This window comes from Gymnogyps californianus, chromosome 3, assembly GCF_018139145.2.
Source record: "Gymnogyps californianus isolate 813 chromosome 3, ASM1813914v2, whole genome shotgun sequence".
NCBI lineage: Eukaryota > Metazoa > Chordata > Aves > Accipitriformes > Cathartidae > Gymnogyps > Gymnogyps californianus.
The window spans coordinates 80,147,408-80,173,318 of record NC_059473.1 but is presented as its reverse complement, the minus strand read 5'-3'; the positions used below and the strand labels follow the sequence as shown (position 1 = coordinate 80,173,318).

The window sequence follows — 25,911 nt, the reverse complement described above, 5'->3', positions numbered from 1 at the left end:
GTGCTAATACAAATTCTTTTCAAGATACACATAGTTGAGAACAAATGAAGTTTGTTCTTGAATAAATGCAAACGAGTAAATCTAACAGCAAAATCTATTTATTTTATTATGATGCTATTTATAGATATTACTTAAATATCTCCTCCAGGTTTTTTTCAGTCATTCACTCTTTCTGTGCTACTCTGCCGTATTGTCTGCTCAAGTAATTGTTTCCTGTCCATATCTGCTGGTTTCTAATTCAGCCTTATCTTCTCAGAACTCAGATGTTCTCATCTTGTCGTTATACAGTCAATATAATCATTTGGCTTTCTGATTTAGCCCTCACCAAGGTCATTCCTTTAACATCTGTTCTGGGCATACTTCTCTTCCCATTCAACCTTCTTCACAATAACTCTGTGTAGCTTACATTCATTCTTCTCTCCTGTTTTCTTTCCTTAGGTGATACTGTTCTTTGTAATGATGAAATTTGTCTGCTCCTTCCTGATCTCTACTCCTTCACTTGTCTTCTTCTAACTTTCTAACATCTTTGTTTTCCTTGACATCTACTAAAGTTTAACATAGCCTAACTGAGCTAACACAATGAAAGTTGGGGGTTTTTTTTTCAGTTCTTCTCTGTCCCCTCCCTTTTTATTCTGATCCACAAACTCCTTTCTTGTTTACTTTAGGAATATAGGTTTTGAATCCATCATTTCCTTTGTGTGTCTTCAGTCAGAAACTATAACAACAAACACCCACTGTTTTAGGAAATATAGGTCAAATACTGTTCATAATTTGCAGCACGCAGCTATCTTGCAATTCTGATCAGCCTGGTGTCACACCAAACTATTCAACTTGAAAACTGATCTTCTTGATCCAGGCATATTTATCATGAATGAAGTTTTCAACATTATTCTTCTCACTCCCTTAGTCCACACATCCAAGTCTTGATGGTGCTCATTCACAGCAATTTTTCTGCACATAATTAAAACTCTGTGCTCCTTACCAAAAGTGTGAAGTGCTGGTTTTTTTCCTGTGATATTATTTCACCCATCTCGTGTAATCATCCACGAAAAGAACTCAAACACTGATGGTGGCAATATTCCCATTCCTTTCAATGTAACACTTTCCCTGAAACTCCTAATCTCTGCACAAAATCTCAGATTCTTTTTCTCAGTTTAAACATCTTTCATAAATCTTTCCTTTTTTATTCATCTACTGGTAGAGTTGACAAGATTATCTGCAGTTGTCATTCTCTTCCCATGGGATAGCAAGATCCATTTCCCTAGCACTTCTGTGTTCACTTGTCTGCTTCATCCACTAAAGCTCTTACACACTATCCTTCATTTACACAACACTGTCTTCTAACAATTTTAGGAAAAATCTCTCTCCACAAGCTCTCAAGTATGCTCTCCGTTATGGTATCTTTAGAAAACCAACATGCAGTTCTGAATAAATAAGTAGTCAACAGGGAGAATTATTTGTAATGAATAATCTGTGATCATGTGTAAATGTCAAGTTTCAGACAGACAGCCCAAGTAATAACATACTTACTAATGTTCCACACCTGCCATCCTTTTGTTATTCATTATAGGTATTGACTTAAGACTTGGAATTGGATATCCTCTTAAGTGTTTGGATAATATTGATTTAATCTGTAGTTTCAAGGCAGTATTACAGCCCTGAGACTGTTTTCATTATAATTTTATAGTCCCTTTCTGATTTTTCGTTGGAGCAGAGGAAATGTGATTCTTTCAAAGGCATTTAAAACAAACCACCAATCCAAACCAAACCAAAAAAGCTGAACCAAACCATGACAGGCTTATTTCTTGTATTTCCATGAAATTTAAACTTTGAGTACTGAGAACAGCTCAGCACTGTTTATTTATCACTGGGCAATTCAGATCAGAGAATTCAACCAGCTCTAGTATAGTTTTGTGTTTTCTGGAAATACTTCAAACAACAGCTGAGGTTTATTTTAGTTATGGAACTAAAAGTTAAAATTGATATTGCTTAGCTTAACATTTTCTAGAAATAACCTAGAAAATATGCCAGTACTGTAAAAAGTAGAATATAATTAATTATGTTCTTTATTATTTTATAGTATTATTTTACCTTTTACATGAGATCTTATAAAATTATTTGGAAATTAAGTACATTATTTAAATGCTAACTCTCATTAGAAATACAGTGCTAATCAAGCCTGAGGTTTTATAAACTATATAAAATTAATAACAAATCAGAATAAACTTTTACATCTGATCAGAAAAAGTTCATACTGTGTTAAAGGTCAGTAACAGTAATTTACTACCATCTCAGAGTATATCTTCATATCTGATTTTAAGTGAAAGCTCTTAATAAAACACAGTATTATTCTTTTTATTTTATGGGTTTGCATCAACTATAGCTATCTGTAGAAACATGCTCATATAAAATACAAGTTCTAGTATGTATAGACATTATTGAAATTTGAATCTATCCTACTAGAAGAAAAGTACTGTTTTCTTCACAGTGGATTAACAAGTTTTCTTGTAAGTACTGATACTGGAACATATCCAGTACCAATATCTGTGATAGTGCCAGGAGTCTCACTAAGAAGATCAAACAACCAGTGAAAAGGAGCATGAGGTAAAGTTCTTGTTAATACTTTAAAAGCTTAGGTAGAAATACATGCATCCTCCAAAGAAGGAGATGGCTCTACAGATGTTGATACCAGCAAAATTTTGCTTTTTCAGCCATAAATTATTATTGAATAATGGTAAGCTACCCATTAAAGAGGGAGAAAACACTTGTATATATTGACCTGATAAATTTGAATGAAGAGTTTTAAGCAAGGATCAGGAGTACAGGGTAACAAAGCCTGAGAAGTGAACAAATGCAAAATTATTTGCAAATGTTCTATTATATAGAAAGAGCAAAGTCTCCACCTACAACAAAGAACAGAAAAGGGAAGAGATGCATTTATAAAATGTTCAAATTACCATGATCCAATGAGTTTCATGCAAAACTACTTAAGCAGTGATCAGTGAAATCTTAGATCTACTATTGGCTATGTTTGAGAGCTCACACGTGGCAGGTATATCAGGATTTTGGATGATTTGAGGAGAATAAATTCAATGTTTATACTTCAATGAGGAGGAAAAAAGAAGCAGAGGTAGGAATAGACCAGTAAGGTGGATTTGACGTCAATACATTTAACACCCTTCTAGGGAAGAACTGAACTGCTGAAATTGGAGAAATGAACTAAAAATAAGATGAAATCCAACAATGACAAGTATCCAAATCTATACTTAAAATGGACTAATCATCTGCATACATATGGCATAGGCAGCAATAACAGAGCAGAAGATTAGCAGGAAAAGGATCTAGGGGAAGAATTCTTGAAATACTTTTATAAAACTTACCCTGCTCAGTACCAGCAAGGCTGCATCTGAATCTCTTAGACCCTGAATTTCACAAAAGTTGTGAACTGTGTGAAAAGCGTCCAGAAAAAAAAAAACATGAGAATAATCAGTAGCATAAAAACATGACCTATCAAAACCAAATAAGGAAATAGGCATTGCTGATCTAGAAATTGAGAAAACTTGGAACTGTAAGTTTCAGAAAAAGGATTAGATCTGTTCTGATCCCTGGGACTCAAAAAATAAGAATAGTTATAAAAGTTAGCAGGTTTCATCATCAGAGGATCCTTTCTTTTAGAAGCAGCTTGATATGTAGGTTAGGAAGGAAACTAGAAATCCTGCATGAGAAGTGTATCAGAAAGGTTTGTAAGGCAAGTGTAGTGATCCTGACTGGAAAAGCATTGTACATCAAGGAATTGGTGATCCATGTAACAGTTGACTGGAGTACTCTCAGGTCTGTGCTATCCTGCATGTCCAGCGTGGCATTCAGGCTGTGTTGTGCTGCACAAATCCCTGAGCTCAGTAACCTCACTGTAGCAGAGGAGCCTGCAGGCAGCTCCCACTTGGTACCAGTGATTATGCCACCTGCACGGCCTCGCTTTTAACTAAAAGTGTGGCAGGAAATTCTTATACAAACATAATTTCTGTTTGACTGTAGAAATGATGGATAGAGTTTTTTCCTCGTAAGAAAATCCTATAATAGCTTGAATGACTGAAATTGGAGAATCTCTTCTATGGATGGGGTCTACCCAGCATGTTGCACATGAATAAGAGGCCCACTCGATGCTACAGCTCCCAGCGTTCCCAACATCCTAAAGGGATGTAAAATTATCTATAGTATTTTCTCCTTATAGCCTTAACTCTAATAAATAGCATTTTAAAGGATACCTTACAGAGTGTCTTTCTTGCTGGCATCAGAATGGACCAGCACCTCCTAGTGCAAAACAAGTAAACAATGAACAAAGCGTAAACAAAGATAGTCAAAAAAACACTTGCCGGATGCCATCTTGGATTAAGCAGATGTGGATTTTTTTTTTGTTATTGTTCTTTCCTCACCTGTGTCTTTTCTAACACTCTCTTTGTTGTCTGCTATAATCGATGTAAATAGAAACGTGTGTTTGCATTTATCATAACTTGATTTAGGCTAACGGTATTTTCAAAACGAATGTGTTTTCTTCCCTCAAGGTTATAGTAAATCCATGAAGTGGAGAACTAGGACCCTTTTAAAGGTTCTTCAGCTCTCCAATGCATTCCCTAGAACATCCAGCAAAATGTCATCCTGCAAATAGTATTGCATAGACTGGTTTGATAACCATTAAAATCAGGCAGCAGGGGAGGAAGAAATGTCATCCAGTGAATAGGAGTTATCCAGTGTAATCTTTGGCTGAACGCAAGGTAGTGAGGAGCTCACCGGAACTGCATGCATAGCTGGGGTGTTTGTCACACCCGCTTTGGAGATCCTTACTTGCAAGCTTGATGAACAGGAGTCTGAAAGGGTACAGAAGAGTAGAGTACAGTGTATGACCTTGTAGTGGGAGATGGACTTGAAGACTTTCTAAAGCCCCTTCCAGCCTTAGGATTGATTCTGTGAAGGATACTCTAATATATCTTATTTAAAGCATAGGTAGAAATAAAAGGGATTTTTTTTTCCCTCTATTTCTGTACAGTGTATGTATAGCTACTTTAATTGTATTGCCTATGACTAGATTCTCATAAATGCAATCTTTAACTCTAGATTTTCTCTGATGTTAAGAGTAAGTAGTTCAGAGTGATAGCTGAAAAACAAGCTGTGCTATTCTTCTGACAATGTATATTCTGATTAATTCTAGGCAATCTTAGGAGTAACTGGTAATCCAAAATAATTTTCATGGGTACCTGAAGAGTAACAGGGTGTTTCTCTACCAAACTGCATAGGCAATATGATCTTATAATTCTCACATAGGGTCGGTGAGGGAAAGATATCTTCTAATGATTAACACTAACAATAAATACCTGATAAAACAGAAAAATACGGGGTGAAACCCCTGAGAAGTTTCTCCTGTTGTGGTTTTTTGTCATGTACTATAAATATTAATTACAAAATATATCCAAGTGCTCAGGAAAAAAGTGTTTTCATTATTTAACCACTTCCATATGTAAAGCTGCCAAGCTTTAAAAAGAAAAAAACCCAACAATCCACAAACCTCCTGTCATTAGTATGTATAGAGAAACTTTTTATTTTCTTTGTTATACTTGGTTTATATGAGCAATTGTTCTCATTTGTCTTGCAAAACATTCTTTCCACTCCTATGGGAAGTCTAATGGGATCTAGTCAAGAAGTTATGTTCCCTTTGGATGTTCTCAATTTGTTTTCAATGGAGCAGGAAGAGAATGGAATTTTTCCCTGTTGTTATACGTTAACAAGAATTTGCTTCTTTACATACACTGACATTGTTATAATTTTGCCTTTAAAGTGACTGCTGTTTGGAGAGCACTTGCACTGTGCAGAACTCCCAAATCTGCTATGCACAAATATAAAAAGCTTTTGTGACCATGTCCTTCCTTCTGTCCTTTCTAAGCCTTCTGTTTCTGTAGTAGATCTTACTGATACTGTACCAAGCGGAGTTGCTTCTTGATTCTTTAGTTTAGTATGCCTTAAAGTGATACACATTTTTATATTATAAAATGGAGGAGACCTGACTGTGGAAGCACACAGTGTTTCCACCTTAAAGAATTTCTACTGTGTTAATACTGATTTCTGCTACAGCTTCCAGGAAGATAGATTTTTTAGATTTTTCTTCTCCAGTATCATTTCAAAATTTGAGAAGGTGTTTGTTTGATGACTTGCCTGTATACTGCAATATTAGGCTTGATCTGTAGCTTCTCTCTTTTATGTCTTGTATATCTAATTTTATTTCCTTTGATCCTTCTTTCTTCCTCTTTGCTGATATTTTCTTTGTTCTTTTGCTTCCCCCATCCCTATGCTTTGCTCTTCTAAGACTCATTCACCTTCATTTTCATTTAATCCCTGCCTATGCTGCCGCCTGTATCTTTGTTGTCATAGTTCTGATGTCTGTCTACTAGTTATCTTTTTATCTGGCTATATGATTTTGTTTAGCTTTTAGTCTTTTAAATTTTCTCCATTGCTTGAGTCTCTTTTAATCTTCCCTTAGTATTGCTTCTTGTTATAGCTCTTGATCTTTCAGAGAGGAGTGACAAAGCTGACAGGGACCATCGCTCATTAAATTTAAAACAATAATAAGTAGTCACTTTTTGCTGTTAAGATATGTAAAGTAAGTGACCAGAATTAAAGACGTGCAGCACAGTAGAGCCTTATTTCTGCACCTGAGGCGTTCAGAGATTGCAATGGAGGCTTGTGGCTACCCAGAATCAGTGAGGGGTAAAATTTTTGACCATGTATGACCTCTCTTCTGCTTGCCAATTAATCTGAGAGTTTTTATGCATATTTGAGCTATTCATACATTTCTGATGGAGGATTTAATTTGAGTGCAGGGGTGCTAGCCTAGAAGATTTGGGGAATTATTAATGCCTATTGCTCCATGGAAAAGACAGGCTTCAAACTGGGCTACTGCTTTCCTAAACCACTTGATAAATATCCTCTTCTCTGAGTGGATGAACCTAACATATACACAAATGTCATACCTGAAGAAATGACAAAGAAATTAAACATGTATTAGAAATGATATTCCACATTTTAATGTAGACATAAGAGTAAAAATTAGGGAGAAGCATGAAAACATACTTTTAGAATATCTGAAATCCTGCTTAGACTTCCTCAGTGTTTCTGTCTATGTGTATGCACCCAGATTAAGTTGTTTCCTGATGTAGGGATATAAAAAGTTTTACATCAGAAATCTTGTCTGCTTAATATCTTTCTACTTTTTAACATGTATGTGTGTATGAGCACATGTGTAAAAACACATTTATGTTTCCATTATCTAATTAGGACCATAAATAAATTTCATAGACATAGAAATGCTAAGATATGTATACCCTTTTATTTGTTTAAATTGAAGTTCTTCTTTAAATTTTCCTTTGAAATTCCAAAAGGATAAAAGAGACAACTTATTCAGCAGATTGATTAAGGTCAAGTTACTCTTGGCAATGTATGATTCATTTCTCACCCTTTTGTCAGACAACATCCACACCTATCCAAGCAATTTCTGAAGTTAAAATCATGAATGCGTTTTTTAGGTTTGCAAGTTCATGAGTTTGCAAGTGCATGGAACTAATGTGCAAGTACATGCAATTAGCAGATGGATGGAAAAAAAGCATGTGGTTTCAGCTTCAGCTTTCCTGAAAACAGGAAATTTTTTTTAATTGCTTTTAAGGTTTATTAGATGTCATTATGAGAAAATTTCTGGCAGTATCATTTTTGCTAACAAAATTTTGTGTCAATATTGATAACGATATTTTGTGTCCCTTCTGCTTGTTATTATTCATATTCTTCAGAAAGCAAAATTTAAAATTTACTTTCAGATTATATCATATTTTCAAACATTCAAGACAAACTCATCCCACAGAAAACCATGTGCCAGTCTTCAGTCTTTTCTAAAGGGTGTAGTTCATCAACAGAAATCTCTGAACTCAGAAAATGGTGTAATGTTGAATAAAAAAACTTTTCCCATCTTCAGTACAGCTGTTAGCTAGATCTATCCTTTCTCTAAAGTCCTCACAGACCACCACTCACACACTCTTTCATCACGTCACGGTTCCATTTTGGGTGATTAAGAAAATAAATAAATTTTAAAAAATCAAACATTAACTCTTCCTCCCTCTTTATTGTTGCTATCTGAGTAGTTCAAGAACTTCTTCCAGTGTCTTTTTCCAATTGGCTCTTCCTTGGCTGGAAGAGACCAGCTATCAGTATTTCTGAAAGATAAAAGTAAATGTGAAACCTCTAGCAGATCCTTTTTTTTTTTTTTTTTTAATTCTTCATACCACAGTCCTGCTGAGAAGCTTTTATAAATTCTGATTAAATCCATCTATTCACTGTTATCAACGATCTGCTTCTATTCCTGGGGAACTTCCTCCCTTGTTCTCAGACTTTCTTCACAGGGATCCTGAGCCAATCCAGTCTGTTTAATTGCTGTTTCTCTGCACACCTAAGGGTAGTACTGCAGAAAAACAGTGGGTAGACAGCTCAGCATTGACATACAGTTTTAGTGAAGGTGATGGCGTGACGGATTAAAGCATTGCTGCATGTGGCACACTAGACAGACAGAAAGAGAGAGATAAGTGTGAGAAAAGTCCTCATCTACTTCATTGTATTCTGAAATCTGCCTCATATGAAGAGTGGGTAGGTATATGACCTCCACTCCCCGCTTTTTCTGGCATTTATAAAGTTTGTGGAAATTAAACTTGCTTTGAAAGTATAACCTCTGATTCACAAGCAAGTGCAGTTTTGAGGAAACCTGAAACATTAAACATTTAGGTCGAAACTAATTGCTTTTCTCATATTAATAAATAATCTAGTGGGATTTAACTTGTCATTCAAGTAATAATATATTCTCCTCACCTAAATATTTCAAGGCATCTGGCTTACATCTAATCAAATAAAAAGCTGTGGTTTTTTAGACTTAAATATAGGTTTGCATCTCACTCCATTTTTACTTGTATAAGAACTCTTTCATTTGCAGCTACAATGGTTCAGTTGTGCTGTCAGCAACTACATTAAAAAAGTATTCACTTCATAGAGTTATAAAGAAGTGAAAGAAGTTAATCTCTCAAAAACATGTTTAAACACCAGTTGTATAAAACCAAGTGATGGGAAAAGTCAAAGGAAGAAAAAATTATGTGACAAGGGTATCTGAAACAAAAAGAGCATCCATGTTGTTCTGATTTTCTGTCACTGAGTTATCCTAATGAGGCCAGAAACTTCACCTATGCTAAGCCATAGTTGTATTAAGACTGAAAATCTCTTAGCACTGCAACTATTGCAAGGAGACATCAGGCTGTGACTTAATTGCTACTTGGGAAGCGAGGTAACGCAAAGGTGGGCATTTGGGTTTAAGAGTTCAAAAAAAGATCAGAAAAATCTCAGTCAGTTTTCAAAACGTGCTGCATAAGACTGCTTCTATTCTGTCATATAAGCAGATGAGATAAAAGTGAGGAAAGAGAACAACCTCTCAGAAGACATCAAAAACAATGATGTCCCTTGGGGTAAATTCATAAGGTCACCCGTAGCATCCATTTGGCCAGAAAACATGGAAGGGCAGGCCTGTGGTGGTCAGTAAGAAGTATCCTTCCAGAGCACAAAGGACCCCAGCTGCCAAAGTAAACCTGGCTTAGCACCTTGCTACTGTGGCACCCAGTGACTGGACACCCTCCGAGTTCACCTGCAGACATGGGTTTTCCATCAGTCTGATGTTTATGTAGGCTAATTGTGAGGCCTCCATGTAGGCAGTGGATCTGGCAGTTGAAGTAACTTACACCTAAAAACCTGGGAGCATTGATATCCCCATTATTTTGTGGACTTGGAACTGCCTTCAGTCAGCTCATGAATTTCAGTATTTCTTTGCTGATTTCAGCAAGTTGTTCATGCAGTAGATGTTCTTATAGTTTCATGTGCTACTAACTAAAACTGTATTCACAGCACATCTTCTTTGCAGACAAATTAATCATTATCTGTTTTATCATTGGGATAATTATGATGAATGCATAGATGATGTGCCTTTTTCTACCCATTCTTGCAAAACAGTAATTGGGATAGTTGAGAATTCCATCTAATTTTAAAAAGACTAAAACACAAATGTAATATACTTGACAGTAAGGATATCTCAGAGATAAAGATAGTAAAACTTGGTAACTTAATTACATTCAAAATTAAAAAACCTTTAAAATATATAACACATGGGAAAGAGGAGCTAGTATTCTCATTAGTGACAGTTGGAAAGGAACAATTTACTACTTGACAGAATTTCCTTGAGGGGATTCTTACATGAAGAAAGCATGTTTAATTGAAGCTGCCAAAATCGATACCGGGAAAAACAACAGTCATGTTCTTTGAGTTGAAATAAATCTAGAGAAAACACTTAAAGATGCAGGCCTAAGCTCTTTACAACAAAAATGACACAGCAGAACAAGAATGTTGTACTCTAGAAGTTATAGAGGAAGCTTGCTCAGAATACTAAGTGTAGTAACACGGTGTATAGCAGAAGATTTTTCATTTCTCACTAGGCAGAGTAGAAGGAGACCTACAAGGAAATGTATGGATTAATTATTTTTACAAGAAATATATATATATAATATTTATAAAAAAGGATGCAAAAATTATTTTCTTTTTCTATGAAGTCCTTGTAAGGAGTAAACATATCAATAAATTTAAGAAAAATAACATTTTAAGGACAGTGATCTAGTCACTAAACAACATAAAATAATTTCAGGGCACTTATGTCAACATATATCACCTGAAGAACAGATGTGTTAGGTTTAAATTGAAGTTCCATAAGTGTGGATGAAGAAGAATCTGCACTCCGTCCTCACTAAATTGTTATTCTTAGTTATATAAAATGTTGCTAGACCCACCTTAAGGGTTATTTAGATGTGGAGTTATGGGACCCAGAACTTTGAGCCTGTTCCTGGCAAATCTTTCCTTGAAATGTCTCTATGGAAATCTCCGTAGCAGCACCCTAGGATCCACGTGCTGAGTAGCAAAGCTGAGCTGAGAACTGCTGAAAAACCAGTTCACTACCTTAGATCAGTCTGATGGGTTGATTCTAGAAGTAGGGACTAAGAGCTTCCAAAATCAGTCTGCTGTGTAGGTATGAACATTGCTCTGGCCTAGGATGGACCAGAGAGTGGGCTGCTATACTGCTGATAGCACTAGCTTTTTTAGGTTTTGCTTGTCTGGAGGAAACAGCCACATGAGAGGTTTTGCCCTTGATGCTCAAAGCCTGAAAGCATGACAGGCTCTATGGTCAGTTCAGCAGAGCTTGCATTGGAGGTATCTAGCAGGAAACCTTTCAGTCCTGAGAAATACCTTCTGAAGACTCATCCACATGGCTGGGGCAACAGGGCCCTGTTCAAGCTAATATGAAAGACTCTTTGTCACCTAAGTGTCACAGATTCATACCCCTGGCTGTAGGGACCAGTGGTTTCAGCATGTCAGTGAAACCTCAAGAAAGTTATATCCCTACCTGTAGGCAACGTTGAGGCCAATTTCAGAAGATACGGATGGTAACAGGCTAAGACCAAACCCACTGCATCCGATTCTTGTCCACCTCTGCAAATAGGTATGTGTGTAGTCTTTTGTCCCCAAACTTCATGTTTGAATGTAACCTTGCATGAAAAAAAGAAGAATATGAAGTAAATTTAGAGTTAAAAAGCAGTCTATCTGCAAAATACATTGCCAGCACTGAGAAACCGGGAGCTCTGAGGTTGTAAGGCAGTGGCAAGTGCAGATCTTGAGAGCCTTCTGCTTAGTGGTATGATCTGTGAAATTCCCAGGAATCTGTTCCACAGAGCATTTCCAGACCCCAGAAAGCTCATCTCATCTGGGAAAGGTAGTGTTTCTGTTGTATAGCACTGCATCACTATGTGATTGTGTATATGTTTGAAAACATTTTTTTCTATTAAAAAGTTTCATCCTAATTCATGTATTTTAAAGACATGCTACTACACTGCAATCTCTTTTCAGCCCAGTCTCACTGTGAAATTAACACTTTCCTCACCATTTCTCTTTTCAGCAAAGCCAAATTCATGCATCAAGAAAAGTGTAATAATAATGTGTGTGCAACTCACACTTGCTACTGGCTAACTATATTAAGCAGCTAATCAAGTAAAATTAAGGTTTAAAAGGCTGACACCAAAGAACAGTCAGAGAAAGGCCAGCAGTGTAAACACCCTGTACGTAGGTTTCTGAGTTCACTTCAAACCAGAAATTCAGATCTGTGATATTATAATGCTATTTCTATTATTCAAAATTTTAAGAAGAATCTCATGAAGCCCATTAAAAAAAAAAAAAAAGAAAACCATGCACAACGCTGTAAAACAATTCCAACTATTTTATGTCATACATTTACGTTTCACAATAGTGGAAACAATATTTCAAGCCCTTGGGTTTGTTCTAATGGCAATTACACAAAGGATAACCCAAGCTGACACTCCTCCAGGCATCTGACAAGCTGACATTGACAGTATTGTAAGCTGCAATATTGCAACTGTCTGCATGAAGGCAAGGCACTATCTACAAAGCTGGCCCCGTTCTAGCTTTCAGTGTCAGACCCACTCATCCTTCTATTCTAAACAAATGTATTTATTAGAGTTATTGCAAGAAAAGTATTATCTCTAATTGTTCACAGACAAAAACAAATGGTCCAAATGGATGTGAATTTAATGTCTGTGGAAACACCATGCCCTCATTTAATCTGCCCTGTTCAGCAGACCAACTTGTGTCTCGTGACAATAGTATTTACTTGGCCATGCAACCTTTCAGCTTGGGCATCATCTTTTTGCATTGGTATCCGTAACTTTTAGTTTAAAACTAATATAAGAATATTGCAAGTATCCAAGAAAACAAGTGTTACAAAAGCAGACAATCCAGAGTTCAGGTTAAGTGCAACAGAAAATACAACATATTAACATAAGTAAGTATACAATAGGGACTTCTAGAACTTTAGATTTTCTTTTACTGCTTCTGTGTTATAACAACCATACAAATATACTTAGTGCATAAAAGTGTTTGTAGGTCTGGATTAGACGAAAATTATTTTAAGAGCATGTTAAATTTCTTTGGTTTCGATTTTGCTGTTGCTGGCATATTTTTTTTTTTACTTTATTCCTCTGCAACATCTTTAAAAGAGTGAAATTAATGATAACTTTAATTAATTAATTTCATGACACAGTTATACTTTAGGAAAATAATCTTCTCAGAGAAAAATAGGAATCAGTGTAGCTAGAGCTTCCATTTTTCATATAAAGTGCAAAATTAATGTTCTTACCATCCATAGTAATCAAGGCTCTTGTGGCACTTCTAAAAAGCATAGAGTTGTTAATTCCAGGGTCTTGGTTAAATTATATTTTGGGTAAATCAGTTTACTCTCCGATTCCGGTTAGATAGTTGCAGTGTTCATAACTTCTGCTGCAATACCATAAATCAGCACATTCCAAGTGGTTACACTCAGTGGAAGGGATTCAATTTCCATGTGTTTGGTCTGCAAATTGCTTTAGGATTCTCTGAAATAATAGTAGTAAAAATCATGAAGTCAAGGAATAAAATTCCACCATGGGATAAAATTTGTTAATTGAGCTAAAATAATTGTTGTTTTGTTTTTGTTTTTTTTATATCAGGAAAGAATTTAAGCAATGCTGAGTAGAATTTTTATGTCTCAAATATGTCTTAAATAAAAGGATTTAGATTCTTAATTCCAAGGAAAATACTATCCTTTCCCAAACTCTTTGTCTCCTTCCACTACAAATCATTAGGTATGAGGCTGTTTTGTGAAAAATATTATTCAAATTCCCTCAGTCTCTCCTGAATTAACTTTGACTGCTCAATCTGAAAAATAAAAGAAGGTGAAGTGTATTTTGTCACTTCATGGTGTGACAGGATGTGTTAATTTAAAAATAATAATAAAAAAGATTTGGACTTGTCACTACCTTCTTTGTTGATGTTCATTCAAATTATTTTTAACAATCTGGCCTGACTCTATATCTATGCTTGAGTAAAAATAATGGCAAAATCACAGATGTTCAGTACAAGAATGAATTATATATGGATTATTTCTCTGGAGTTAAAATATAATTCTTTCCTTGTAGAGTGGAAACAAAAAGAAACATGGAAGTACCATGAAGAACATTTCATCTGAATGATTATATTTTCATTAATTGTGTTATAGTAGGCCATTAAAGCTAAAAAAATCAAAAAGGAATTTGTTCCCTACACCACATCTGAATGTCACACATTTACGTTTTTCTTAAGGAACTAAAATTTCTTTTTTTTTTTTTTTTCCTGGTAGATATCCAGTAAATAGTAATATTGTATGTTCATTTCTCAAGGGAAGTGAGATTTTTTTGTGTTGAACTAGACAATGAAGAGGTCTTAGATAGACGGTTTGATTCTAAAACTATCCACGTGGCACTTTGGTTTTGGTTTCTTTATTAGTTTTGTATTACTAATTATTTAAGTATTTTTAAATCACAATCTTATCAGAGCACACCCCAACAAACAAACAATCAGACAAAAAACCCAAGATTTAAGTTCTGTCCCATATCCCTTTAAGTGATTTAAAAATCTTTTGTGGTCATCTGATTCAGAGCTGTTCCAGAGATAAAGGATTTTGGAAAGACATGGTGCCTGGCTCTTTTTGTTGCCTTATAAGTACCCAGATCTTTTTTTTTTCCCCATTTTTGGATAATGAACTATTTACTAGCACTTCCGTATTTATGTGCCTCCCAAATGAATCTCATGCAATGGAACATTTAACCTCTCACAAATTAGAATTTTCAGGTGAAGGCACTCTGATAAAAACTTCCAAAAAGCCCTGTCATAGTTTAACCCCAGCCAGCAGCTAGCACCATGCAGCCACTCACTCACTCCTCCCCACCCCTGGTGGGATGGGGAGGAGAATCAAAACAAGTAAAACTCGTGGATTGAGATAAGAACAGTTTAATAATTGAAAGAAAAAAAAATAATAATGAAAAGGAAGATAACAAAGGGTGAAATATAACCCAAGAAAAACAAGTGATACACAATGCAATTGCTCACCACCCACTGATCAATGCTCATCCAGTCCCCAAGCAGCAATCCACCCCTCCCAGCCAACTCCCCCCTGTTTATATACTGGGCATGACGTTCCATGGTATGAAATATCCCTTTGGCTAGTTCGGGTCAGCTGCCTGCTAGCTCCTCCAGCTTCTTGCACACCTGCTTGCTGGCAGAGCATGGGAAACTGAAAAATCCTTGACTTAGGATAACCACCACCTAGTAACAACTAAAAACATCAACGTGTTATCAACATTGTTCTCATACTAAACCCAAAACACAACACTATACCAGCTACTAAGAAGAAAATTTACTCTATCCCAGCTGAAACAGGGACAAGCCCTCAGGTTTATAATTTTGCTTTCACAGCAGTAACTCCTACCTTGCTGTTGCAAGTTGATAGCTATTAAATCATTTTCTGTTTCACACATAGGTTGCAAGGAATCTGACAGATGATCCCAAATACCTGTATCTGTTAGAATGCCACTAAAATTCATTAACCAGAACACATTTCTGATGAGGGTGTATGTATTACAGCATTACTTAATCACAGGCTTCAACAGATGCCTCAGAATGTTGAAATCTGCAGCTTTTCTTTTTAAATCACTGGGTTTAGTTCCTTGACCTTCTGAGATGTCTTCAGCAGACTAAATAAGGGAAAGGACTAGCATCACCATCTCTGTGACTGCATCTGAAGATTTTCCTGAAATGTGAACATAAGTTTTCTGCTCTTTCCTCCCTGCTGTGTTGATTTCTATTGCTTTTTCCTCTCACCTGTCTTCAATCTTTTTCATTTTACTTTCCATCTATTAAGAGCCTGACTTAGCAAAGCAGCTGGTGGAACATAGCTGGGGCCAATTTGGCACACTAAAAGCAGTACTATGTTCAGTGTTTTTTCTAACAACTTAACTGCAGGAAAGTGAGAAAGTGACTGGTGCTTTTTCTTCTTTTTTCTTTTCTTTTTTCTTTGCCCATGTATGTATAGTATGTGACTATTAATACTTAGTTTGTTGCATCCCAAAGAAACTGGCTAAACCAGACCTAAGAACTTGGAGGAAATGCCTGAAACTAATTTTCTTACACTTTTTCACAACATTTTCAATAAAATTCTGTTAGAATTTAGAAATAATAGTTCTTGGGTTTTTTTCCCCCTCATTGATAGAGAAACTTTATAATTAACAAAATTATATGGCAGCTTTTTAAAACAGCATATTTTCAGCTTTTCAGTTTCAGTTATTTTCTACATGGATATTTCCTGTTGTCTGTTATTTCACTGTATGTGTAACTAATGTTAAGAGTAAAATATTGCTTGATAACGTGCAACTACTGTAAGAATATCCTGTAGCAGAAACACAAACTGAAATTACTGTCAATAAAGAGGGGAAGGAAAACAGCTTAAATATCTTTAAAATCTGCCTAATTTATCCAAGCAGTACCGTAACACTCTAACAGCTTTTATTCTCCAGCAGCAAGGAAAATTTTCTCCCTTTCTCACATCCCTAGTAATAACTATAGCAGCCTTCACATAATTGGACTATTCCAGTAACCTCATCCAGCATATGATATCAACCACTTCTTTGACAGAAGGTGGTGGCTCTGGATACAGGAGTCAATTGAAAACAAACAGCAACAACCAATCTATCACCCTGGGAAACAAAGTTGAGACTCGTTGATTAGAAGTACAGATCTCATTCTTGTCGATCTGTGCTCGATGCGAGGTAAACAAAAAAAAGACATTATTTTCAGATCAACAGCAAGAAATTCATTTTTTGAATAATTCAGATATTAAATCGGAACTTAATAAAATACTTAAGACAATTACATTTAAGATATATACTTACATTCACATTGCATTTTAAAACTATCACTTATCAGGAACACTTAGAATTTTTTTTTTTTTCCAGAAAGACGCAAGTCTTACCTAATACAATGTTTTTTAAGGCCTTAAAATAGGTCATTCATTACTGAACAAATAACTAGATTCTGTCCTGAACAGCTACTAACCTAAATGAAATGCAAGAACACAAACTGACTTAGAAATGTACTCATGTAAGCTATTTACCTATCTCTAGTATTGGGTTGAATACTAAGAAAAGATGGTACCTAGTCTCTGAAAGGCAAAATGCTATTCTGAGGAAGAAGAAATCATACCTTTTGCCTTTACATGCCTTGTTCCTAGTTTATTGGCATCATGGCCATGATAAGGTTCTTTGGCCTTTGAAATGCTGAATTCTACCATTAATTTTATGTGCTTAGAAAGGATGGGGTAGGGTAAAATATGCACATTTTTATGAAGGATTTGGGGAAAGAAATCTTTTTGATTGTATTTCTACCACTAATTTTATGTGCTTAGAAAGGGTGGGGTAGGGTAAAACATGCACATTTTTATGAAGGATTTGGGGAAAGAAATCTTTTTGATTGTATTTTTCTGCAGTGTTTGCATGACAGAATTCTGACACTTGACTGTAGCCTCCAGATAAACCTGCTATATAAAATGACAACAATAATAATTAAGAAAAGTTGCAGCAGATACTTTTGTTTTTTTCCACCCCATACTCAGGAAAAAGCTCTCTATCCTGTCATTCATGTTATGCACAAAAGATTGGTGTTCATCAGCATTGACTCTTGGTGATATAGCAGGTGGAGTAACAGCCATGCCTTGGATAAAGCAGTTGCTATTACCAGCCTTGGACCTCATCTTTTTTGCCAAACCTTTTTCTCATCTTTAAAGGTGTATTTTTCTGGGATTTTTTTCCTGTGTTAATAGGCAGTAAAATAGCTATTTAAACCCACTGATCATATACTCACTGTTCAGGGTAACTTATTACAGCAGAATTTTTTTAAAGGCATGCCTTGAGGATGACATTAAGTAGACTCTCTAAAGCAGTAAGTTGTCTCTGTTAGAGGTTTTATTGTCAACTAAGAGAGATTACACCCAGATGCTCTGTGTTCCTCTTCATTCTTCATCCTGGTTGAGTCCTGCTACTGAAGGCAGAGGTCATAATTTTTTGGTGTGAGTTGGGAAGATTTGCATAATAATTTGAGGTTTTATGGTTAAGGTCATTCTTTACCTTTACTTAAAAACCAAATCAAACCAAATCAAACAAGCAGAAAACCACACACCCACTCCCACCCCCCAAAGCCCCAAAACATATCTTCAAGCCTTAGAATTAAAGTTTAGTCAAGTAATTTCCATTAACCATTCCTACATCTGAAGTTGACCACTAGCAAGTCTCTGCTATTCAATACCCACAGTGTATGAGGAAGGGTGTTCATGAAAATCCTGACTTATGGAGGAAGGTAAGACAGACTTACATTGCATCTGACAACTCTTCGTTGCACCAGCTGTATTTCAGCAGTGTTTTATTTGTGGATGATAGGGCTTAAACTAAACCAAGATATGCCAAAAAAGGGTACAGACCAGAGAATAAAAGCAAGATGACTAATGAAATAATGCCTAGAGATCCCTCTACATGGATTAGAATTGACTTTTTTTTTTAATGTGAAACTTTCTTTTCACCAGGGAAATAGAAGAAAAAATGGCTGTCACAGAAGAGAAATTGAGAGTCAATGCAGAGAGTAAGATAAAAGGAAGCTGTGAGTATGTATGTTGAGTAGGAAACAAAAAGCTCTAATACATGAATAGAATCTATACAGAATTAGTCAAGCTAACAGTCAAGTTATATGTAAGAGAGAGGATAGAAGTGAAATCAGAGGGCAAAAATATTGCTTAGATGTTTGAAAGATGTATTTTTATACAGGGAGTGATTAAAATGAGGAAACCAGAGAGGATTAGAATAGAGGTGATAATTAGAACAGGCTGTTCATTTTTCCATTAACTCACATAGCAGAGCTGTCCTGATTTGCAAGTTTATGAATTTCTAGACTTTTAACCCAGATTCTTCATAGCTAATTTGCTCACATTTCATCTAGAAGCCATTAGTAGACTCCACAGGTAGAAGTGCTTTGTGCCTGCTATATGATATTGCTTTTACATGTCTGAAAATGATCCAGCTTTTCATCATTTTTGGTTCATGACATCACCGAGTTATACAGATAACACAAAGGTGCATTTATCTAAATAATGAAAGGCTGAATTCCTGCTGACAAAGAAATTAGTATTCATTTATTGCAGCTGAAGAAGCCATGATAGGTTTCCCTGGTGAAAACAAAGAATTCTTTGAAGAAATTGTTTTGACTCTTTGTTGTATCACAAAACCACGTGGCTCTGCATAATACTTTTATGGGGGATTTAAGGGTGGTGGTGTTGTAACAGGACTAGTTAATCTAGATTAAGAGTTGTGGAAAGAATGATACATATTCATGCTTATGCACTATGTGCTAAATAGGTTAGATTAATAGTTTCAGGGGGAAAAAAAGAGGAAGAAAAGGCAACAGACTTAAATATTTTACTATTAATCCTGTAAAGTTATTGTAATTTATTTCAAAATTCATTCTTTTCTAAAGCTGTTAAAAACTTCAAGTGACTGACTGGAGTTTCAATCAGTCTTCAATCAATCATTGTACTAAAAAAATATAAATTTGAGGAGAAGAAAAAAAAAGTAAACAAATGAACAAATAAAACCCGATCAGTATTTCTTTTTAATTTTGGCTTTTCTAGTTACCAAACAAAACAATAATTAATACCGTCCTGAATATGTGAACTGTTAAGCAAGTTAGAAAGGGATGTTAGGTTGTACCTTCGAGGTTCCCCTGTCCAGCTAGACAGAAAGCTGCAAGTATTCCCTCCCCTGTGCCAGGGAGGTCACACCAGGTCCTTCCTGACAACAGGAACAAGTCAGACAAAAGCAGAAAAAATGTCCAAATTATGGTGGTCAAGCACAGAACTACTTTACAAGTACCCCTGAACCACACTGATTACATCATTGGCTTCACCTTATGCCTCCTTTTCTCCTGCTTTCACCTCCCAGGTTCTTCTCCAGTTATGACCCTTGCCCCTCCCAAATAAAAAAACTGCTCCTGGTTGGTCTTAAGCCATTGGCCCCAGTCTGCCGTCATGATACCCCTCTTTTGGTATTTATGATAGGATTACCATGGTAATCCCTCTTCAGTCAGCGATCCACAAAGTCACTATTCTATTTTTGTTACCTACAACGTATTTTTCACACCGTTGTCTTGTTAGTGTAGCCATAAATCAGGGTTAACCATCTGCTTAGACTTTACTTTCTCTTTGATTTAAGGAACATTCAGCAGTTTCTCATGTTGCTGTCTTATTAATATAAATATATGGCCAGAGTAAGTCATTTGTCTGCAAGGCTCAGCAACATCAGCTTCCATTTCCAAACATATACCTTACCTCTTCGAACAGAAAAGACCTTCTGTATTGGTCCTTTCCAAGGTGTGGGATTCATTACAAGTAATTTTGCTGATTTAAAAGGTGAGCACAAGCTTGATCAGTTGATCTACTATAATGAATGTGCAGATGCCTGGAGCAACTTATGCTAGAAAAAAGGGAAGAAATAGCCTTACTCTTTTAACCTCAGTAGTTAGCTACTAACCTGAACCCACTTAGTTCGCAGAAACAGAGAGTGTGTGTGTGCGTGCAAGCCTCATCCTACTCATTCTTCCACCACGCTTATAGGACTGATTCCTAGGTTTAAAGTATTCAAAACCGAAGCAATATTTAAAGAACTTGTGAAGATAATTCTAGAAGCTCCTACTGACAGGAGACATCTTAAAACTTCTAGCAAAGAGCCAGTGGAGAGCCATAGGTAAAAGGAACTGAATTTTTCTCTACAGGCACAACACTACTTAAACTCTGTCTAAATTAAAACATAACTATAAGATTATATGAAGTTCTTCCTTGGAGAAAATTTGTTTTTTAACTAGATTCACTTCAAACAGATAAACATAGTCAATTATAATACAGAATACTTTCACAAGGAAGCAATAAAGCATACTGAAGACTACTAAACACTTTTGGTTTTTTTTTGTTTTTACAAAATGTCCTTTTTCTCCCACTAAACGTTTTACTTTTACTTTGTTGCACTATGCAATGCTAGTATGAGGAAAATACATTTTTTGTTTCTTCCCTCATTTTTTCACCTTTTTTCCCCCACTGTTTACTTTTTTTATATCTAATAATTATTTTTTCCTTACATTGCTCTCTTTTTCTAATTTATTCTTTTCCATAAATTTTCCCTTAATTTCTCATTTCTAGGAGCATGGATTCTTTTATTTATTCCTCTTAAAGAAATAGTAATAGTAATAATAAATTTATCGTGTTATTTTTTTTCAATGGAAACAAATAGATAGATTTTTTAACAAAACAACAGCAAATTCTAAACTTAATTATTTCATTTTCTCTGTATCGTCAACATATTACCCAAGAAGCCAACAATAACATTTATGGAAAGTAAAGAGGTATTTACTTACTTGAGGGGCTTCCCCATCTGTTTGTAAATGGAATTTAAGCATACTGCAAACACAGAAATAAAGAATTAATGGAAGTTGTGCATAATGACTTCAGAAAACATGTTCCTATGCCTATTCCATGATCTAACCTGTGTATTAAATCTGTTTGAATCAAGCATCATCGAATTAACGAAAGGGAAGAGGAAGGGAAAAGAAGAGATTCCATAAACTTGTAATAAACACACACTGATCAAAGTCTTCTAAATTCACTCTTATTTCCTGTATTTTTCAAAGTAATGCAATAACTCAAAAGCAAATTTTCTACACCCCAAAAATCCACAGTGCTAGAAACAGAATCTGCACACAGTGTCTGTCATGGCTTTATAAAGTTACTTTGCAACCTACTGTGAAAGAATGAAAAGGTAGCTTGTAATTAAAATCTAGGTTTGTTTCAGTATGCACCTAATAGGGAAATTAGTAAATTAGAAGGGAATGTAATAAAAACAAAAATATAAAGAAAAGGATACTCAATGTTTGAACTGCTTCTGGGAAAACATTTTCAAGCTCTTTAGCCTTAGAAAACTGTCTTCTTCCTAGTATAAAAAAAAGAACAGAATAAATTTTAATGATCCTGGAAACATTTTGATTTTTCTTCCCAAATGTTTTAAGATTAGCATGAAATCTACACTTAGAAATTATTCACCACAGACTAGAGAGGGGAAAAAAAAAACATATTCCTAGGCTTAATTTTTCAGAAATGAACTTTCTTGTGAGTTCATCCTTGTTCCAAAAGGAAAACTATTTATCCTTCAATCTAATATTCTAGGGCTTTACTCTGTATTCAGAATATAAAACTGCAAATAAATGCCAATATTGGAATGTGTTGAAAATGTACCTACACAAGAAGGAACCTTTTAACAGATGCTAATTCCTTGAGTGCATGTGGTTGACACCTAGGAGAGGCACGTTGATGCCAGTACCTCTTAGGCTCTAAGTACTGGACTTCCTGTTTGTCTGCACTGAAGGACAAAAGTTGTACACTCTGCTTGCCTTCTTTTACAAGACAAGCCCCAGAAAACAGCTTTTCTCTTGCTTTTATCACAGTGAGCTGCCAGACTCCAGTCACTACGGGAGGTATGCCATCCACCTGCTTAATTCAGGAATCATGCTGGTTATTACATCCCAGGTCAAGGAAATGATAAACAGTTCAGACCGTACATTATCTTCAGCTGACAAAATCTTTTGCCCTTCGTGCCCATAGAGAAGAGTGCTGCAGTAACTACATTAGACATCGTGCATGAGACTTCACTTTATCTAGCTTTAACTGTCTAAAATCAGGTGACTAATCTATATCATCATCTAGTATCCCTCTAGGCACTTAAAGAAGGTGATTCACCCTATCCAACAATACATGTCCAAGACAGCAGGGATGAATTGTCAGTTGGAGTGCCTTTCTCTTTCCACTGACAGTCATGGAAGCCTGCCTTCCCTAAAATAGGTATCTAGTTTTAGATGGAGCTAATAAAGCCAGATAAATCCACTCTCACAGCAGAAAATATGAGCATAGCCCCATGAATAGAAATAACATTTCCTAAAATTCTTGGAGTCTTGATTTCAGACTAATCAATTTATTACATATTGTAATATATTTTATTTTCTGTTCATTTTTTAACAGATCATCTGTAATATCCACAAGTCACACTGTTCAGTGTAGCCATTTACGAACAGCTGGTGTTATTGGACTGGCAAACCTATGGATTCTAACATTGGGTCAAGGACTTTCTTGAGGCCAGAGAAGCTGAAGTTTACAGAAATATGAAAGCAGAAACTTAGAATAAAACTGCCAAACTCACCTGCCTTAGAAATCTGACTTTAAACGGTGAATGACTAGAACATAATTGTACCACTGAGACTAATCTCTTTTTTGCATACTTGATTATTTCAATTATAATAGGTACCCATTCAATTAGTAAATAAGTTATCTCAATATGAAGCTGTACCAACAAAAACATAAGCTGCACAAATAGTAGAGTTAAAACTCTTGGAGACTTTGAAGCCTTCAGCCTAAATTCTTCTTTATATGCCTGTAAGTCAAAAAGGCAACTCTGTAGAATAAGCAAAAAAATTTAAAAAAATTAGCCTGTAGAAGGCAACCAGAATATAAGAAAAGCACTGTAAAAGAGGGACAAATATCAAAAGATGGCATGTCCACTGACAAGGCTGAATCAGAACATGTCAAGTGAGTATATTGCCAGAATATTAACTGATTAATAGTGGTATAAAAAACTTAAAAGAGTGACTGAAAGAAATAGGTTACTGACAGAGTTGAAGGCTAATCTTTCTACTGAAGGAAACCTTAGGACAATTTCTCTTTCTTAGGGTACAAAAGTCAAATATATCGTATTAACCCTCCAATTTAGCAGTGTATTTCTGACATTCTGAGCTGACAAATTGACTTCATGCCTAGATGGCTATCTTTCAGAATGGTCAAAAATATTAGTTTAATTTAACAGACTGCCACACAAATAACTTTACATAACCCAAGTTTTCCATAATACAAAATTTTAGGATGTTGGTCACTCAACTCATAGTGTATGAATTCCCTATAATTTCAGAGAAAAAATATGTACAGTGATATTTTGATGTATTTTAGCCTCTCTGATTTTCCTTCTATTAAGTTTTCACTGTTCATAGCTTCCCACATCTCTTGTCCTTAGATTTGCAAATAACAAATAACAAATATTTGTTATTTTCTCAGCTAACTACTGGATGGCATACAGATACTGTAGTAATTGATGTGATATAATAATTTAGCCAAAACAGAATATCTATCCAGACTGCTACTGATTCAGGTCAATTACAATGCTTAGTTCTTATATTAAGTAATAACAAGTATTCTTCTTTTTGTCATTTTATCTTATTCATAAACAAAACATCTACACTTTCTTGAAACATTGGCAGTAATTGCATGTATGTACAGTAATGTTGTACATACTTCTTGGAACTAGTGGAAGTGTGGGACAATGATGACAATAATGTGGAAAAGAAGTGAACAGTAAGCTAGCAATATTATTGATGTAAAGTATGGTCTCCAGTGTAACTTTAACTTAGGCTGAGCTCACCTTTGCCCCAAAATTCATGATTTTGGAAGTAGTTCTGAAGAGTTAGAAAAGTTCCCAGAAAACAGAAAGCAGAATCAGTCTAGAACTGTAAAACTCTGCTGGGATACATTGCCTCTGGTCACTCTGTTTTATTTTTCAGGTAAGTGCATTCAGCAGTGCTTTACAGCCCACATACCCTGCAGCATATTGCCAGTGGAAATTAGGTGCACACCATGGTCTTTTTTTGACATGAGCTGACATGCAGCAAAATGTATACTGGATATCATGTAGGTGTACAACACTGCAATTAAATATAGCCACTAGGACTGAAGTTTAAAAAAGGCAAACATGTGCCTGAATAGAGGTTCTGTCAGTCTGAAACCCTTCTGAACAGGGATTGGAAACATACCAGCTGGCAACTAACCTGGTTTTCTTTAAGTCCTCCAAAATAGGTGTTGAACTCTTCAGGGCTCGTACCTCACACTCCATTTGTATACATAAGGAAATGTGTCCTGTTCTAGAATCCTAAAACCAGAAACTATTGGCTAAAAAAATCTATCTGTGATGGGCCCAAAGGCATCCAGGTTATCTAGCAGTTCTGAGTTTTATTTTGTCAAACAGCATCACAAATGCACCTAGTGCAAGCCACAAGCAAAGACTGACTGTGGAGCTGCTGTTGGCTCAGTAAACCCAAGCCCACCAAATATAGGCTTTATATAAATATAGCTGTAAAGGACTCAGATAAGGCATATGATATGAAAAACCATGGAGAGGGTTTGGTAGAGCAGAAATAGCTACTGTGGGCTGGAGACAAATTACAGTGCAAGAGTAGGATTATACAGCTTTGTAAAACTGGGGAAAAAGGGTTCCTCTGAAGCTATCTGGACTTCAGCTTGCGTCCATAGGTTTGAGGATGTATGCTAGGTGCTTTAGTGCTTTATTAGATTTTTAAAGATATTTTCAAAGTAACATATGTTCACCTCTAAGAAGCTAGAACTGTACCTGGTTCTGTGTCATCACTTTGTTTAATTAGTATCTGTTTCTACGGATATTTTATCTGATATATGCAAATACCACACTTCCATCATTCTTCTTTTATTTATGTAGTTGAAATAGCTTTTGTTCATAGGTCTGAGAACTTTTCAACAATGTGTTTTAAGTAGTTTAGTCAATATTAGCTGCTCTTGCATATTGCTTTCATTTCATGTTGACTTTTAATTGACCTTGTAATTACTAAAGCAATAACTGTATCTAGCAAGGGAAGACAATGTTCCCTAAAGGAAGTTATTTTTATCTTTATATCTTGTTTTATTTAAAAGGGGAAATATTGTTTTTTAGCTATACAAATATATGC

General features: G+C 35.6%; 1 long non-coding RNA gene across 1 annotated transcript; it reads right to left on the bottom strand.

Moving 5' to 3' along the window:
• Positions 1–10,237: 10,237 nt before the first annotated feature.
• On the bottom strand, positions 10,238–13,514 carry LOC127015269 (uncharacterized). The gene is made up of 3 exons (XR_007766313.1): positions 13,319–13,514; positions 11,516–11,657; positions 10,238–10,573 (listed from the first exon to the last, which is right to left on the bottom strand). It is a non-coding gene; the product is annotated as an uncharacterized LOC127015269 (long non-coding RNA).
• Positions 13,515–25,911: the final 12,397 nt, after the last annotated feature.